The following is a 16,940-nucleotide window of genomic DNA, read 5'->3' as shown; positions in this document are numbered from 1 at the left end:
GGGGAGGAAGTTGGAATAGATAGTTTGGACATTAGGACACCTGGATTTTAGGAATCAGTCTGTGAACTTGGGCTTTCATTATCTCCATTCACTGTGCCTTTGTTTCTTCATCTGTAAACAAAAGAAGAGAGGAATGGATTAGATAAGCTTTTGAACTCTAAACTTGGGATCATTCTCCTAATTCTTAGGCCACTGGCTTCATGCTTGGGATGGTTCATCTTTAGAGATGGGAGCTCAAAAGAAGGGGTCCATTTCACTGATATAAAAGAAAAAGGATGTGCAGAGTGGTTGAAGACCCAAGAGATCAATTAATACTATAGATTTTTGTGAAAGGGAAGGAAGAAAAAAAGATAATTATATGGTCAACTGTTGAGCTGAGATCCCCACCTCTAGCCAGGGATGTTTCCTGTGTTTAGCTGGAATGAATAACAGACCACATGATAGATATCTCCTCCAACTGACCTGTCACAGTGACTCTATATTTCTTCATTTACTGTTCTGAGTCACAGTCACCAACTTTTGGCTCTTCTCCCTTTGACATGTCTATTATATTTTCCATCTCAATTCTTACTGGGAAATTTTGTGGCAGTATCACAACCAGAGTCATAACTAGCTGAAACTGCAATTTGGACAAATGGAAGTGTGAGGCAAGGGTCCAGAGACCCACCTCATCATGGGAAGTTGTGTTGGGAGGGGGCAGTCTATTTCCCATGGAGTATAACAAGAGTTGTAGATACAAAGCAATGCATCCCTCCCCCCTCTTGCCCAATATGGGTTTTATTGTTCAGTTGTTTCAGTCATGTCCAACTCTTTGTGATTCCATTTGGGTTTGCTTGGCAAAGATTCTGGCGTGATTTGCCATTTCCTTCTCCAGCTGATTTTACAGATGAGGAAACTGAGGCAAACAGGGTTAAGTGACTTGCCCAGGGTCACACATCTAGTAAGTGTCTGAGGCCAGATTTGAACTCATGAAGATGAGTCTTCCTGATTCAGGCCTGGTGCTCTACCCACTGCCATCTCACTGGAGCCTGGAGGAAGCTAGGCAAGAGAAAGGATATATGACTTACTTAAGGTCACACAGGGAGTAATTGGTATATCTGGAATTCAAATCCATGTTCTCTGACTTCGTGTCCAATCTTCTTTTCACTGTCAGATGCTTCTTTCTTCATTTGACAGAGAGACAGAGTGTCCCAAAAGTCTCTGTGTAGCTTTAAGCTATTAACTTAAAGCTATCAAATCTTCAATTTGTACCAAGATTTTTGGGATATTATTTTTAGTGACTCCTATGTGCAATGTGCTGTGCTAGGTCCTGTGATACAAAGGCTCAGAATTAGGAAGAATGAAATTCAAATCCTTCCTCAGACACTTACTCGCCTAATAACTATGTGACCTTGGGCTAGTCACTTGCCTTCTTAGTTTCCTTTTATGTAAAATGAAGAGGTTGGATTTGATAGTCTCTAAGGTCCCTTTCAGGATTAAACATAAGGTCTCCTGTGCTTCAGAGGAAGCCAAGGACTCAGAGAAGCAGAGGTGAGGAAGAGGAGCATTCTAGGCATGTCAGGGGAACCTCTACAAAGGCATAGAGGTGGGAGATTAAATGTGATGTATGAGGAACAGAGAGTAAACCAGTTTGTTTGGGTACGGTGAGTGCAGGAAGGAAGTTTACATGTAAATAAGCTTTGGAGAATTGACTGCTTTTGTAAAATTCCAACTTGTAATATAATTATTTATACGTGTTTTATCTCTCCTATTAGATTATAGACAACTCTTGAAGATTCCAAGGGACAGAACAGGTGTGATCTGTATCAATTGAGGCATTTTTCTTCTTCAAGGTTCCCCTACACCCATTAAACCATTTTTTATGGTCCAAAAGGCAGCAAGAAAACAAAGCAAAACAAACAAACCCTGCTCCAATAAATCCCCCAAATATCTAGATCATAAGTGACTCAAAGGCAGAGATTGTGCTACATATATCTTTGTGTTGATTTCAGGGTTTCCACAGAATCCTCTGTTGATTATGAGTGCTTAATAAATATTTGAATGTTGATTGAAGACTTATTGTTGGTCAATTGTTTCAGTTGTGTCTGACTCTCCGGGATCCCATTTATGTTTTTCTTGGCAAACATCCTGGCATGGTTTGCCATTTCTTTCTCCAGCTCATTTCACAGATGAGGAAACTGAGGCAAATAGGATTAAGTGACTTGCCCAGGGTCACACATCTAGTAAATGTCTGAGGCCAGATTTGAACTGCCAATCACCTAGGTGTGCCATGGTTGAAGACTAGGGATCAGGAATATGGGGGAGGTTAGAGGGGCAAGAAATCATTCTACTAGAGTATTTCAGGTAATAACATGTATAATAACAACAATAATAACAATGGCAAAACAACAACAACACATTTCTATGGGGCTTCTTTTTTTTGTGGGGCAATGAGAATTAAATGACTTGCCCAGGGTTACACAACTAGTAAGTGTCAAGATTTGAACTCAGGTCCTCCTGAATCCAGGGCCAGTGCTTTATCCACTGCACCACCTAGCTGCCCCAGGGGCTTACGTTTTAAAGATCTCCTTTCCCCTCTTTCCATTCAGATCTTCTGGGAGGTATTACAATTATTATTCTCATTTTAGGGGTAAGCAAACAGAAGTTAATGGCATTTAAGTCATTTGCTCATAGTCACTGTTAGTAACTGTCAAACTGTGGCCAATGAGCTGAATCTTTGTCCCATCCTTGAAGTCTCCCGAAGAAAACCATTGTCTGAAGCCACATATTAGTCATTAAAAGTAATTTACAGTATGGTTGACAGCCTCAATTTGTATCAGGTTTCTTCTTTCCCTTTCTCATTGAAAATCTGCATCTAGTTTGTCGTGTAGGCATCAAGCTTCCCGCATGTGTGCATGTCAGGTAATTGCTACAAGGCCCCATTTCTAAAAATACCCAGTGATGTGCAGAGAGAACACACTGGTTTCACAGGTGCAGACTCGTAAGTTAACAACCCGAATTCCAAAAGCTAATACATATTTGCCCATGAGACTAGGCGTGCTGATTTGGGTTGATAAAGCATGCTTCAGAATCGCTTATAAGCATTAAACAAAGAAAAGAATAAGATGAGCAAGAGAAAATGACTTGTAAATCAACATTGGGTCATGGTGCAAAATACTGTAGGCAAGAGAGGGGGAAAAACAACAGTGAAAAGCCAGATTCATTTCCTGCCATATTACAAGCAGAAATAAAAAAAAAAGAAAAGAAAAGAAAAAGAAAAAAACAAATTTGAGAAGAACAACACTGTGCCTTCCATATTACAATTTTCTGTCTTCTATAATAATACCTTTCTTGTGGTTTGATGCTTTTCCACTTATATGAAACTTATGGCCCAGTGCTCCAAACTCTGGGATTACAGGGACTGAATTCCATCTTGGAAGCAGTCCTTGGAAAATCATATCTCTTTGGCTCATTTGCCCCCGCCTAGAGTTTGCTTTGTGAAATCTCATAATACACCTCATATCAAAGCCTCCAAAGATGTGAATAAAAGGGTTCAATGCTATCAATCGATGTAAAAGTGTATATAAGGCATGAGGGGACCTTTATTTTACCCCACAGAAGAAGCTGAAAACATAAAGTACTCACAGTAGCTCTAAACAATTGGTGTAATTTTCTTCCTTCTCCGGTGAGCCTTACCTTCATCTCAGGGCCATATAGCACCCAACGCTCTGTGGTTAGATCGCTCTTCAGAAGGGAAACAAACTTGGAATTGCTATAGGGTGAACCTTTTGCCATTCTAGTGAGTTTTACCTTCATGGGAAATTTGTACATATAGGGCTCCAGATTTAAGGTGTTTCCCTGAAGCCTGGGACCCAGGAAGGGAAACTAAGTTGGGGATTCTTACAGATGCACCCTTATGCCCCCTGACATTCCAGTGGGTGTACTGAAACCTCAGGAACCTCTATAGCCCCCCAGATTAATGATACAGATCTAAGGGTTTGGAACTATCCCTGGAAGAAAAGTGAACTTGGGGTCACTAGAAAGACAACCTCTCCCTGACATTCTGGTGAGTCCTTGGTTATGTTAGAAATTCACACAAGCCTCCAGTCCTAAGGTGTCACCCTAAAGATTTTGAATTGCCTCTGGAAGAAGAATGAGCTTAGGGTTCTTAGGTAAAACCCTTCTCCAATGGCTCTTCATTGTCTGAATGACTTATTTTAGTAATAGAAGAGAAAGTCCACACATTTTGTTTCTTGATATTGAGACTTAATCCTCTGCTACTCTAGGGAAGTTAGAGTGCCTGGCGTACAGTCAGGAATACCTCAGTTCAAATCCAGCCTTAGCCACTTATTAGCTGTGTGACTCTGGACAAGTCACTTAACCCTGTTTTACTCAGTTTCCTTAAATCTAAAATAAGCTAGAAAAGGAAATGACAAACCACGCCAGTATCTTTGCCAAGAAAACCCCAAATAGGGACATAAAGAGTTGGATACAACTGAAATAAAACAAAAACAATGCTTGCTACTCCTCCAACTTCAGATATCATGATTAATCTTCACTCCAAAAAGGCTGTCACTGTCCAGGATCTCCCCTTCTCTTTAGAAATCTAGATTCTAGGATTCTTTTCTCTCTGAATCTAGTGGTTTTCAGGCTTCTTACCACCTTTTCTCTCTAAAGTAGGTGGGTTCTGGAACTCTCAAATTTGCTGTCGCTACAGAAGCAATCAAGATTAGTGACGCCCAGGAAGACCTTTCACTGGCTCTGGAAATCTGGGTCCCTGAGCTCTCCAAGAACAAGGTTTTGGCTAAAAACACCCCCATGCACTGGCTTCCCATTTGGTTCCCTTCTACTGGGACCACATATAGTCATAATTGATCCCTGTCACTTCCTCTCCACAGGTTGTATAGACACTGCTGAGAGTTCAGGAACTTGGGGTTCCACAACTCTTTATATTTTACTTGGCTCCTGCTAACTCTTGGGGTAAGAGAGGCTGTCATTGCCTCTCTGCAGCTGTTTTCTTTAGGAAGAAGTAGGAGAGGTTCAAAATTAGGCCCTGGGCTTTAGCATAGGGTCACCACAACTACCTTCCCAGGGATCAAAATTTGCTCTTGGAGCTCTGATTTCAGCTCTCTCTGAAAAGAAAAAAAAAGGCCAAATCTGTGCTTATTGAGGCAGTGTGGCACAGTGGAAAGAGCCTTGGCTCTGGAGTCATGGGACTTGTGTTCAAATCCCACCTCTGATATTTAATACCTGTGTGTGACTTTAGACAAGTCACTGAACCTCTGCTCAGCTTTGGTTCCCTTATCTATATAATGAAGTGGTTGTTCTACTTGATTTCAAAGTTTCTTCCAGCTCTTCCTTTTTGAAAGCCCAACACATAGTGGCACCTCTGATCCATAATAATTCAGGACAACTTCTCTGGTTGATGAGGCTTAAGGAGTGGTCTTTGTTCTCAAAGGGATGTTATTGGATTGACTCCCCTGGATGTCTCCTAATTCTCTCATAAGATGCTCAGTCATCATGAACAAATCTTCTACAGGAAGACACCACTAAGGTTCCAAACAAAGGCTCTCCATTGCATAAGCTCAGCACATTACTCAGGTAGCTCCCGTGGTTGTCCCCTTCCTTACATATGAAGCGTTTTGAAAATTTTGTGTCATTCACATTAGAAAAGAAGTTTCTTGAGGTCATAGACTGTCTCCCTTACACTTTGCATCCTTAGCATGATAGTTACTAGCATTGGGGTAAATGGGGGCTTGTCTTTATAACTTGCTCCAACACCCCCAGGGTGGGGAAAAATGTGTTTCTTTCCCAGGGGTCCACGCGTCTTTTCTGAATCAACAACCATCTCCATGCCTCACCCTGTGATGATCTCCTGGTATGTCCCACTATGAAATGTTGCTCTCAGGTCAACATTCCTTCCTAGAATGCCCCTGCCAGAGGCACCCTCTTGAACAGTCTTTCTGCCTTCACAACCCCTTTGGGCTAAAAGTCAAACTGTTCTCTATACCAACCACTCTCTTCCATTTCTTTCTTTTGGTCCTAGTTGAAACACACTGGTTATGATTCTGATCTCCAGTGAGCTCACATGTCATCGGAAGTATTTAACAAATGTTTGAAGGATTTAGCTCTGTATGGTAGAATATTCACTGGATTTGGAATCAAAGGTTGATGTTGTTGTTCAGTCCTTTCAATTGTATCTGACTCCTTGTGACCTCATTTTAGGTTTTCTTGGCAAAAATACTGTAGTGGTTTGATGTTTCCTTCTGCAGATCATTTTACAGATGAGGAAACTGAGGCAAACAGAGGGAAGCAACGTGCCTAGGGTCACACACCTAGTTAGTATCTGAGTCTGGATTTCAACTACAGTCCTCCTGACTCCAGGTTTGGCACTCTATCTGCTGTGACACCTATGGACCGCCTGGCTGCCTAGTCTCAGTCAAAGGACCTGGGTTCAGATCTTACTTCTGTCACTTAATGGCTGTGCCATCTTGGTCAATACACTTAAGTGCTTACAACCATAGGTCCCTCATCTGTAAAATGAAAAGGTTGGATCCCTAAAGTTCCTTTCAGCTCTGACTCCTGTACTCCTCTTAGTGACAAAGGATAGGACTATTTTGCTTCAACAGTTTAACATTCGGATAGTAATTCAGATCAAAGTCTGTTTTGTTTGGGTTAAATTTTAAATCTTGGATTCTCTGTTTGATATCTAGTCCATCCGACAATGATATGAATCATTGTGGGTTTTTTTTTTTCCTTTTGGAAATGCTATGATTACTTATAATAAAATAAGACTATGAAGCAATATCCTGAATTTAGCTTGTTTAGAAAGTAAAACATAAGAGGATGCAACTATTAATTATTGCTAAGCTGTTGTAATGTTGGCCTATGAGCAGGGAATTCTCCGGGGGTGGTCAATGGTGAAAGTAGCATGGTAATTAAGAGTGTGGGCTTAGGGTTCTGGGTGGGGAGCCAGCATGAGAAGCAGTGCTGTTCTTGGTTAGTGTGCAGAGAGAATAAGAAAGGAAAAGGATCATTTGGCCTGGAGTGCTTCTTGTCTCTAAATTCAGTGAAAACTGTCTATTTCTTTACAGTATGCAAATGGAAGCAAACTGAGTATTAGATGGAATGTGTCAAAGATCTCAAGGCACTTTACTGATAATAAGCACATCATAAAATAATAATGAAATAGTTGTATTTGAAGGGTTGGTGGTAGAGTTGAGGGTGAGTAGAGTTTAGAATGGAAAGACCATGCATAGCCTAAATTTGAGATCAAGTCTATAAACTTGGGCAGTCAGTTACCTAACGGGCTTCTGGACCTCAAATTTCTCACCAATAAAATGGGGGTATTTCCACTTTTCTTCACTCTCTCAAATGAATATTGTAAGGATCAAAGGTGAGGATTCAGAGCTTACAGATGTGGTAAACTAGAGTACAATCTGGGGAGGGGAAGAGCCCCTGGGCACAGAGGATAGTTTGTGTGCCATTGTACTTAGAGAGGCAGGTTTTCTTTAAGTCAAAACCATGATTACAGTTGTATTAAATGACCTCAGAGGACTGGCGGGGTGGAGGGAGGAATAGTAAGAAGAATACACAGATACCTTTCTCCCACTTCCTCATTTTGTCATCATGAGTCAATGCTCCACTTACCCCATGTCTTTTCGCTCCAAGATAATGTTTGTGACATGTCTTTGTAAATTCTTATCTGCTATATAAATGTATTCATTGAATAGGCAATCTTATTAAAAGTATATGTATATGATATCTGTGTATTTGTTTATCTATGAACACATATGTATGAACACACATATATAAACAACAACAATAGTGATAGCATTCTTATGGTGCCCAATATTTGTCAAGCACCATGTTAAGTGCTTTACAAATATGATGTCATTTCTTCTTTGCAACACCCTTGGGAGGTAGGTGATGTTATGATTCCAATTTTATACATGAGAAAACTGAGGTCAACAGAGGTTGACTTGCCCATAGTAGGACAGCTAGTAAGTGTTTGAACTTGGGTCTTTCTGACTCTAGAACCTTAAAGCTCTGTATAAACGTAAGCTGAGGACAGCAAAGTGGTGCAGTGGATAAAGCACTGAGCTTGGAATCAGGATGACTCATCTTCATAAGTTCAAATCCTGCCTCAGACACTTACTAGCCATGTGACCCCGGGCAAGTCACTTACCTCTGTTTGTCTCAATTTCATCATCTATAAAATGAGTTGGAGAAGGAAATGACAAATCATTTCAGTATCTCTGCCAAGAAAAACCCAAACAGGGACACAAAGAGTTGGAAACTGAAATAACTGAATAACAACAACAAAATCTTAGCTACTGGTATTAGAGGGATGTTAAAACTCTAAAAAATTTTGTGATTCCATAGGTATGGAAGAAAAGAGCTTGGATTTGAGCCCAAGTCTTCTGATTCTAAATGCAGGACTTTCCCCTCTATGCCATATGGCCACTTCAACATTCTGTCACTGCTTTTGCTTTCCAGTTATTACCTCATTTCCATATGTGTTGTTTCCTGCTAGAATGTGACCTCCTTGAGAGCAGGGACTTAGTTTTCTGTCTGTATCCTCAGAACTTAGCATTGTGCTTTGCATATTGTCTTGTTCAGTTGTTTCAGTTGTGTCTGACTCTTTGTGACCCCATTTGGGGTTTTCTTGGCCAAGATGCTGGAGTGATTTGCTATTTCCTTCTCCAGCTTACTTTACAGATAAGAAAATGAAGACAAGCAGGGTGAAGTGACTTGCCTAGAGTCACACACTAGTAAATGTCTGAGGCCCGATTTGAACTCACAAAGATGAGTCTTCCTTCCTGCAGGCCTTGTCCTCTATCCACTGCTCCACTTACCTGCCTTTTACTCCATGGACATAGTAAGCTCTTCAATGCTTAGTTCATTTATTCAAATCCTAAAACAACTTTGAGAGGTAAATCTTTTGAAAGGTGATAAGAAAAGGAGTTTAGACATATTCTCCTTCTTTGGAGAATACTATATTGAAGTCCATTTTTCTTCCCCTCTCCAAAATATTAACCAAAGGAAACAATTAGTATTTATTAAGTTCCTCTACTGTGCTAAGTTCTGGTGATAGCAAGAGTAGAATGAATCCATTGAAGGAGCTGCCAAGAGAGCTGATAGACTCCTCTTCCTTGGAGGTCTTCAAATAGAGCTTGTTGTTCAGTCATGATGGACTATTCATAACTGCCTTTAGGGTTTTTGTTTGTTTTTTTAGAGATACTTGTGTGGTTTGCCATTTCCTTCTTTAGTTCATCCATTGTGTCAGGCAATCAGAGGTTAAGTGACTTGTCCAGGGTCACACAGTTAGGAAGTATCTGGGTCTAGATTTGAACTCAGGTCTTCCTGACTCCAGGACCACCACTGTATCCACTGTGCCACCAGCTGCCTCTAACAGAGCTTACAATTTGTGTATTGAACACTGATGGTAGGTTAGTCAATGAATAAACAAGCATTTATTAAGAACTTTCTAAAAACGAAATTCAGAGAATTAACAACAAAAAAAGATAAAACTTCCAAGTAGTCCCTGCCCTCATGGAGCTTATTAGAATATGTGAAAAAATAGGTATATGCAAGACCCATAAGAGCAGAAGTGAGAGAAATGATTATTAATAACCAATGATTTGGGGAGATCCAGAGTTTCCCTTTTTTTGCTGAGGCAATTGGGGTTAAGTGACTTGCCCAGGGTCACACAACTAATAAGTGGCAAGTGTCTGAGGCTGGATTTGAACTCAGGTCCTCCTAAATCCAGGGCCAGTACTCTATCTATTGTGCCACCTAGCTGCCCCAAGTTTCCCCTTTTTTTAATAGTTTTCTTTTCAAAACTGTCTCTTAAAGGACATCATGATAATGAGGTTAAATTAACTCTCTTTGATCTTGGTCAGACCCCATCCAACCTTATAAGGAATTGTATGTAAGGTGAGGAAGCCCATTAGGTTCTACTCAGGTTTGAGAGGGACTAAATTCTTTGATTAGATTGCCCAAAGTTGGGGGTGGTCTTGGTGTAGAGCAAATCTCTTTCTTCAAGAATGACATGATATCACTCTCTTAGTCCCTCTTTAGACTACTTACTCAGAAATTATTTCTCCCAAACCTTTGAAACGTCACAGAAGGAAGGTAATCTTAGAGTGGAAAGCTCATTGGTTCAGTACTCCAATCACGTGATCTTTCAAGCATAAAAACCAGTAATTCAGTTCTCTCCTCTTTACCCCCTTTTCACCATTGTTTCCATCTTCCCATCCGTCTCTACACATTCAAAGCATAGAACTTAGATTCAAGTTCTGATCGTTATTGCTTTTTACTACACAAACATGCAATTTTATCCTCCTGCTCATAATCCTGAATTATTTTCAGCTTCTGCTGTTAATGATTTTACGGGTTCCTTGGTCTTCGTGCACTTGGCTGGTAGTTGCTCCTCCTATCACTGGCTTGGAGCGTTGAAAGAGATAACTAAAAAAAAAAGAAAGAAAGAGATGACTCAATCTATACCAGCTGGATGACAACGAAAAGATTTAGGAGGAGAACTGATTTCTGGAAAAGTATCCACAAAAGCTCAAGGTCAGGAGATTTATTGATGCCAGTGTGTTTACTATCAACAGGAGCAACATGAAAAAGGGTGCCAGCCCCCATATATCTTCCATTAATGAGCCACAGGTGAGCCTCCCATCCATTCCAGCCAACCAGCCCGTTGTCCAGAGAGCATTTTTTTTTTACACTTTCCAGCTCTGCAGGGACTATGCAAACTGGCAAATGACAAATGTTTTGGAGAAAAGTACAATTACCTTCAAGTGGAAAATGGGGGAAGTTGATCAAAGAACAAAGAAAGAATGACATTAAAAATTAATCATCCCGGGGCTATAAAATCAGCTGCAAACCCCCGGCAATAAAAAATTAAATGAAGGAGAAGTTTAATGTTTTAAACAGAGATTTAAATTTTCTAGTGGAGAACTCGATAGCTTCAGTAGCTCTGGCCTCTTGCAAGATTTACAGGGGGAGCCTGGAGTGTCTCGTCCCACCAGAGGCTGCTGAAAAGCATAAACCAGTCATCAAATAAACCATCATTTATATTATTTAGTATCATCCCACAGAACCATGGCTGTAAAAAGGAAATGGCACTTTTGACCAGCTGAGAATATTGTTCTTTTCAGAACAGATTAAAACAGCAACAAAGTGAAGAAACGTTTAAAAAAACATATTAATTCAGACAGGAGCCCAATGGAAATATTATAGGAATATAAACTATTAGGGAGCTTCATGGCTCAAAATTATTATATGCTTTTTGTTTCTGTATTACTGTTGAAACAGAGCCCATCTTTATGAACAGTCACAGAGAGGGTGTTCATATGGGTACTCCTTGGCTAAATGAACCAAGGGGAACCTTGATGAAATTAAATTGGGGTTTGGACAGAGTCACAGATTTAAAACTAGGAAGAAGCTTAGAGGCCATTGTGTTCGTTCCTTCATAGTGCAGATGAAGAAATTGAGCCCCAGGGAAATAGAATGACTTGTTCAAGGTTTAAACATCACAGAAAGTTGGTAAGTGGTGGCGGGGGTCAGAGAGAAGTAATAGCATTTATATAGTGCTGTCTATGTGCTGGGCACTGTGCCAAAAGCTTTACAAATATCTCATTTGATTCTCACAACAACTCTGTTTAGATGAGTGCTGTTATCCCCATTTTATGATGGAGGAAACTGAGGCAGGCAGAGGTTAAGTGACTAGCAGAAGGGCACATGGATAGTAAATGTCTGAGATGAGATTTGAATGTAGGTCTCTCTTTGACTCCAAGCCCATCACTCCATCCACTGAGCCACTAGTTGCTTCTGTAACAGAGAGGGGATTCAACCCTTTTCCTCTACCTTTAAACCTAGTGTTCGATTCACTAAACCACTGATAGAAAGGAAGTGTTTTTTTATTTGATAAGATCACGTAGTTCTATATATTCTTATTCATATTCTTATTTGTACCTTATTTCTCATATGCCTTTTCCCCTCTTGTTTTTGTTCAGTTGTATATGACTCTTTATGACCCCATTTGGTGTTTTCTTGGCAAAGATACTGGAGGCGTTTGCCATTTCCTTCTCCAGCTCATTTTATAGATGAGGAAACTGAGGTAAACAGGGTTAAGTGACTTTTTTAGGGTCACACAGCTTGTAAGTGTCTGAGGTTGGACTTTAACTTAGTACTTGTTGACTCCAGGACACGTAGCTACCAGAATGCAAACTCTTTTAAGGCAGGCACTGTATCTTTGGGGATACTCACTGAACTTCTAAAGGTCTTACTTTCCTCAAATCTAGAATTAGGTGATTAGGCTAGAAGCTTCGAGGTTCCTTACAGCTCTATGATCTTTGAACTACAGTTCATGGCTCATAGTTCACATTTATATTTCACCTTAAGGTTTGCAAAGCACTTTAGACATAGTAGCTCATTTGATCCTCACAACAATCCTGGCAGACAGGTGTTATTATTATCTCCATTTTACAGATGAGGCAACTGAGGTCTAGAAAGGTCAAACAACTTGGCCTGGGTTACACAAGATTAAAATTGAGGACTTCTTAGTTCTAAGGTTGGTAGCTAAGTGGGGCAGTGGATAGACCACTGGATCTGGACTCAGCAAGACCAGAATTCAAATCTAACCTTAGACACTTAGTTTTAAAATTTAATTTTTTGCACCCTTAAAAAAAAAAGATTCAGGGGCAGCTAGTTGGTATAGTGGATAAAACACTGACCCTGTATTCAGGAAGACCTGAGTTCAAATCTGGCCTCAGACACTTGACGCTTACTAGCTGTGTGACCCTGGGCAAGTCACTTAACCCTCATTGCCCCGCAAAAACCAAAACAAAACAAAAAGGGATTCCTCTCTCTTCATTATGCATCTTTTTTTTCCTGGTTACTCTAGAACTTGATTTTCTGATTCCTATAATCATATCATCTCTAGGTATTCTTCATATAATCAAAACTTCCAAGGATATTAAGGATACCCAATCTAGGCTCTGCATTCTAGGAACTTTCTGGAACTCCCTTGTAAGGCTTCTCCCATGGCTTCCCCTTTTCCATCATACCTCACAGAACAATGCCAATTTTATTGGGAATGGCAGAGATGACCCTGGTCCATGGTAGGGCATGTGTCCCCACTGATACCCTCTCTTGTTCATTTGACTGAGAATCTCCTCCCTAGGTCCATACTCTCTCATGCCTTCAGATGCCATACATCCCAAGGAGTTTCAATCCCCCCTTTGACAGGACAAATACATTTTGGAGGCACTAACCCCACCCCCCCACCCCCAGGCCTCATCTAGTATAAAGACCTTATCTCCTTTCACCCATAGGATTATTCATCAGTGGAACTCCCTCACCCTTCCAAATTAAGCCCTCCTTCCTTTCCTCCCCCTTTCAAACTTCTCCCCCTCCTCTTTACCCATTCCCCTGTAGGCTTTTCTCTCTTTTTTTGGTTTGTTTTGTGGGAGGCAACTGGGGTTAAGTGACTTGCCTAGGGTCACACAGCTAGTAAGTGTTAAGTGTCTGAGGCTGTATTTGAACTCAGGTCCTCCTGAATCCAGGGCTGGTGCTCTATCCACTCCATCACCTAGCTGCCCCGGCTTTTCTCTTTTGAAACCACTGAAGAGAATGTGAAATTCTCTTCGTTGCTAAGCCCTTGATTTGACTCCAGTGCATCATTCTCTCGTCTCTGTGTGCTTGCTCTCCTGCTCCTTTTAGGTCCCTTACATGTTGTAATATAGGCCCATATTTACCTGTAGACATGGTGTCACCAGGTTCTGTCCATTATACCCCCTGTCCACCAATTCATTGTTGCCTCTCCCAGATTTCTGTCTTTCCCTCTGTCTCCATGTATACATTTAGAATGAATTCTCTTACTTGTTTTTCTGTTGTCACTCTGTAGTTGTTGGAATTTATTTATTCCTCTTGTATTTCTGTTGTTTGGGGGTGTTTGAGATGCAAAAAAAAAATCTCTTTAGTTATAGTTTTCTTTCTAAAAATATTTCAACTTCTTTGTTACTATTTAAAGTTCATCTTTTGTCCCACATAGTTAAATTAATATATTCAGAATAAGTTGCCCTTGGTAGCATCCTGAGTTTTTGTGCTCTTTGGAACACATTATTCCATTCCCTGCTTTTTCTTTTCCTAGTAGATGTATAACAGTCTTGTGTTATTTGAATGCCCTTTGCTTTGTATTTGAAGGTCTTTCTCCCAGTGCCTCCCAGAACTTGTTTCTGAATTGGTAAATTATGTGTCTTGGAGCTTATATTCTTGGGTTTTATTCTGAAAGTGACCTGTAAATTCTTTCAACTGCAATTTTATTTTCTATATTCAAAAGTTCTGGACAATTCTCTTCTATTATTTCCTTCATTATAGTGTTGATTTTTTTTGTCCTGCCATGTTCTTCTGGGAGACCTATGATCCCTAGGCTTTCACTGTACTTCCTTTCTTTGAGATCTGTATGTTTTGCTTCCATAAAGAACATATCTTATTTGAATATCCTTGTTTTGTGCTTCTCTTCTAGATAGTCTTTTACTTCTGTGTATCTCCATCCCCAATTTATTTTTCTTTCTTGTTTCTTTGGTGAGACCTATTATTCCATATTGTATTTTTTTGTTCTGATCATTATTTTTACTGTGCATGATATAAGTTCTACTATCATAATTCTCATTTCTATTTTAAATTATTTAGGAATAATGTATTGTGGCTTCAGATTGTCTTTAAATTTCACAGGGTCCTTTGTCTCATCAAGTGTTAGATCATTATCCTTAATTTTGTAGTATTTATTTATAGATGTCTCAACTGATTTACTAGATCTGGAAGCAATGTCTCTTTCTGTTGTTACTGTTTTTCCCATTCATTTATCTTTTTATATTCAAGGTCTTTGAGTTTTTTCTCTTTACTGGAATCTTTGATACTTTCAGTCTTTTGTTCCCTCTCTTATTTTCCTTATCATGGAGCAGCTAGGTAGCACAGTAGATTGAGTACTGGGCCTGAAATCAGGAAGACTCATCTTCCTGGTTCAAATATTGCCTTAGACACTTACTACCTGTGTGACCCTGGGCATGTTGCTTAACCCTGTTTGCCTCATTTTCCTCATCTGTAAAATGATCTGGAAAAAGAAATGACAAGCCACTTCAGTATCTTTGCCAAGAAAACCACATATGGGGTTGAAGAGTTGGACATGGTTGAAAAAATATTGAATATTTTCCTTACCATTTACTTCTGACTCCCTCCTTTCTGATTGTAGTTTCCTTTATGGGAGGAATCTCAAAGTGTCTCAACCTCCTCTTATAATGGGCAATTCAAAGTTCACCAGCCTAAGTCTCTGCTCTGACTGTTGGGTGCTTAGAACTGGCCCCAGCCAGATGCTGTGCTCTTGAAGGCTTGGTTGAGTATTGTACAGCTCCTCATGCCAATGGTGTTATGTCCTGATGACTTGATCCATTTCCTCTGTTCCTTACTTCTTTGACCTGGACCTTGTAGCTCAGATCCAGTTGGCACCAGTTTAGAGCTTTGCAGCACTGTTGGTTGTTGGCTGCAGTTCCTAGCAGGTTTTTTTGTTTGTTTGTTTGTTTCTGAAAGGCTGAGGCCAAACTGGCTGTCAAGGCCTGAGAACACTTCCACAGCTGGGAGGCAGGGTCTCTATAGCACCAAAAAGAGGGAGGTTAGACCAGGATTCGGGGTGGTTTTTGATGTAAGCCTGTGTCTGCTATTGAAGTCTTGCTGTTATAGCATGGGAGGTAGAAGAAGGTGAGTTCAGGGTCAGTGAATGTTTTCCTGTTTCTTTTTTTAAACCTTCTTTTGGCTTCTTGCTGTTCTTAGACCATGGAAACAGCTGAAGTTGTTTTATTTTTCATGCATGATTTCTGTTTTGGGGAGGTTTGAGAGGTTATGTGGATTGGAGAAAATGTCTAGTCTACCATCTTGTTGTTCTTATGACCAGCCCACTCTTTGGGAGGAAGGAGCTGAGGAGATTGTGGCAATATAGGGCTTTTAATCTGGTTCCAGTGGTGATTTATATTTCTTGTTTCTCTTTAACAAATTATATTTATTTTGAACCTAATGAAAACCAAATACAATGAGCATTTTTGTATAAAGACTAGGACAGAAGAACACTGAGAAAATCTCTTATGGACATGTAAATTTAACATGTAATGTTCAAATCTGCCTTGCTTGTCTGTTTCCTTCTGATCTTCCTTATATTCTTTTCAGAAGGTGTGTATATGTATATGTGTATATATGTGTACGTGTGTGTTTATGTATATGCATTTATTTATTAAGTATATACATACATATTTATATTTATTGCACAAGGTACCCAATGGATATTTATTTTCAGACATATTCAGACATAAGCAATATGGGTATTTGTTTTGTTCCATTATGCATATTTGTTACAAGAGTTTTCTTTTTTCTTTTCTATTTTGGGAGGGAGTTGGGTGGAAGGGGAGTTGTAACAAGATTATACTCCCCCTCAAAAGAAAAATAGAAAAGTGGGTCATTGAAGCAGGATTGTAGACAAACATACATATAGCATATGTATATGTATGCATATATATAAACATATATATATATGTGTGTGTGTGTGTGTTTACCTTTAACAGCTATAGATGGGACTGAATTCTTAACCAATCAGGGATAGAGACAATTTTTTTAAAAAAGATAAAAATAGGTAATTTTGATTACATGAAATTGAAAAACTTTTACATAAACAAAATTAATGCATGCAGGAGAGGAAACAAAGCATTTGAATGCTTTGTAGCAAATATTTCTGACAAAAGTTTATGTAAAATATATAAATGTGAAAGAAAAATATTTGACTAAAATAATTTTAGTCATTAAAGTATATAAAAACATTGTAAAAGATGATACCATAGGTAAATTAGGAGAGGAAGGAATGGTTTACCTCTCAGATTTATGGAAAGGAGAACAGTTTATGACCA

The sequence above is a fragment of the Dromiciops gliroides genome, chromosome 6 (genome assembly GCF_019393635.1).
Source record: "Dromiciops gliroides isolate mDroGli1 chromosome 6, mDroGli1.pri, whole genome shotgun sequence".
Lineage (NCBI taxonomy): Eukaryota > Metazoa > Chordata > Mammalia > Microbiotheria > Microbiotheriidae > Dromiciops > Dromiciops gliroides.
The sequence above is the reverse complement of the archived record's forward strand: the minus strand, read 5'-3'. Positions refer to the sequence as shown.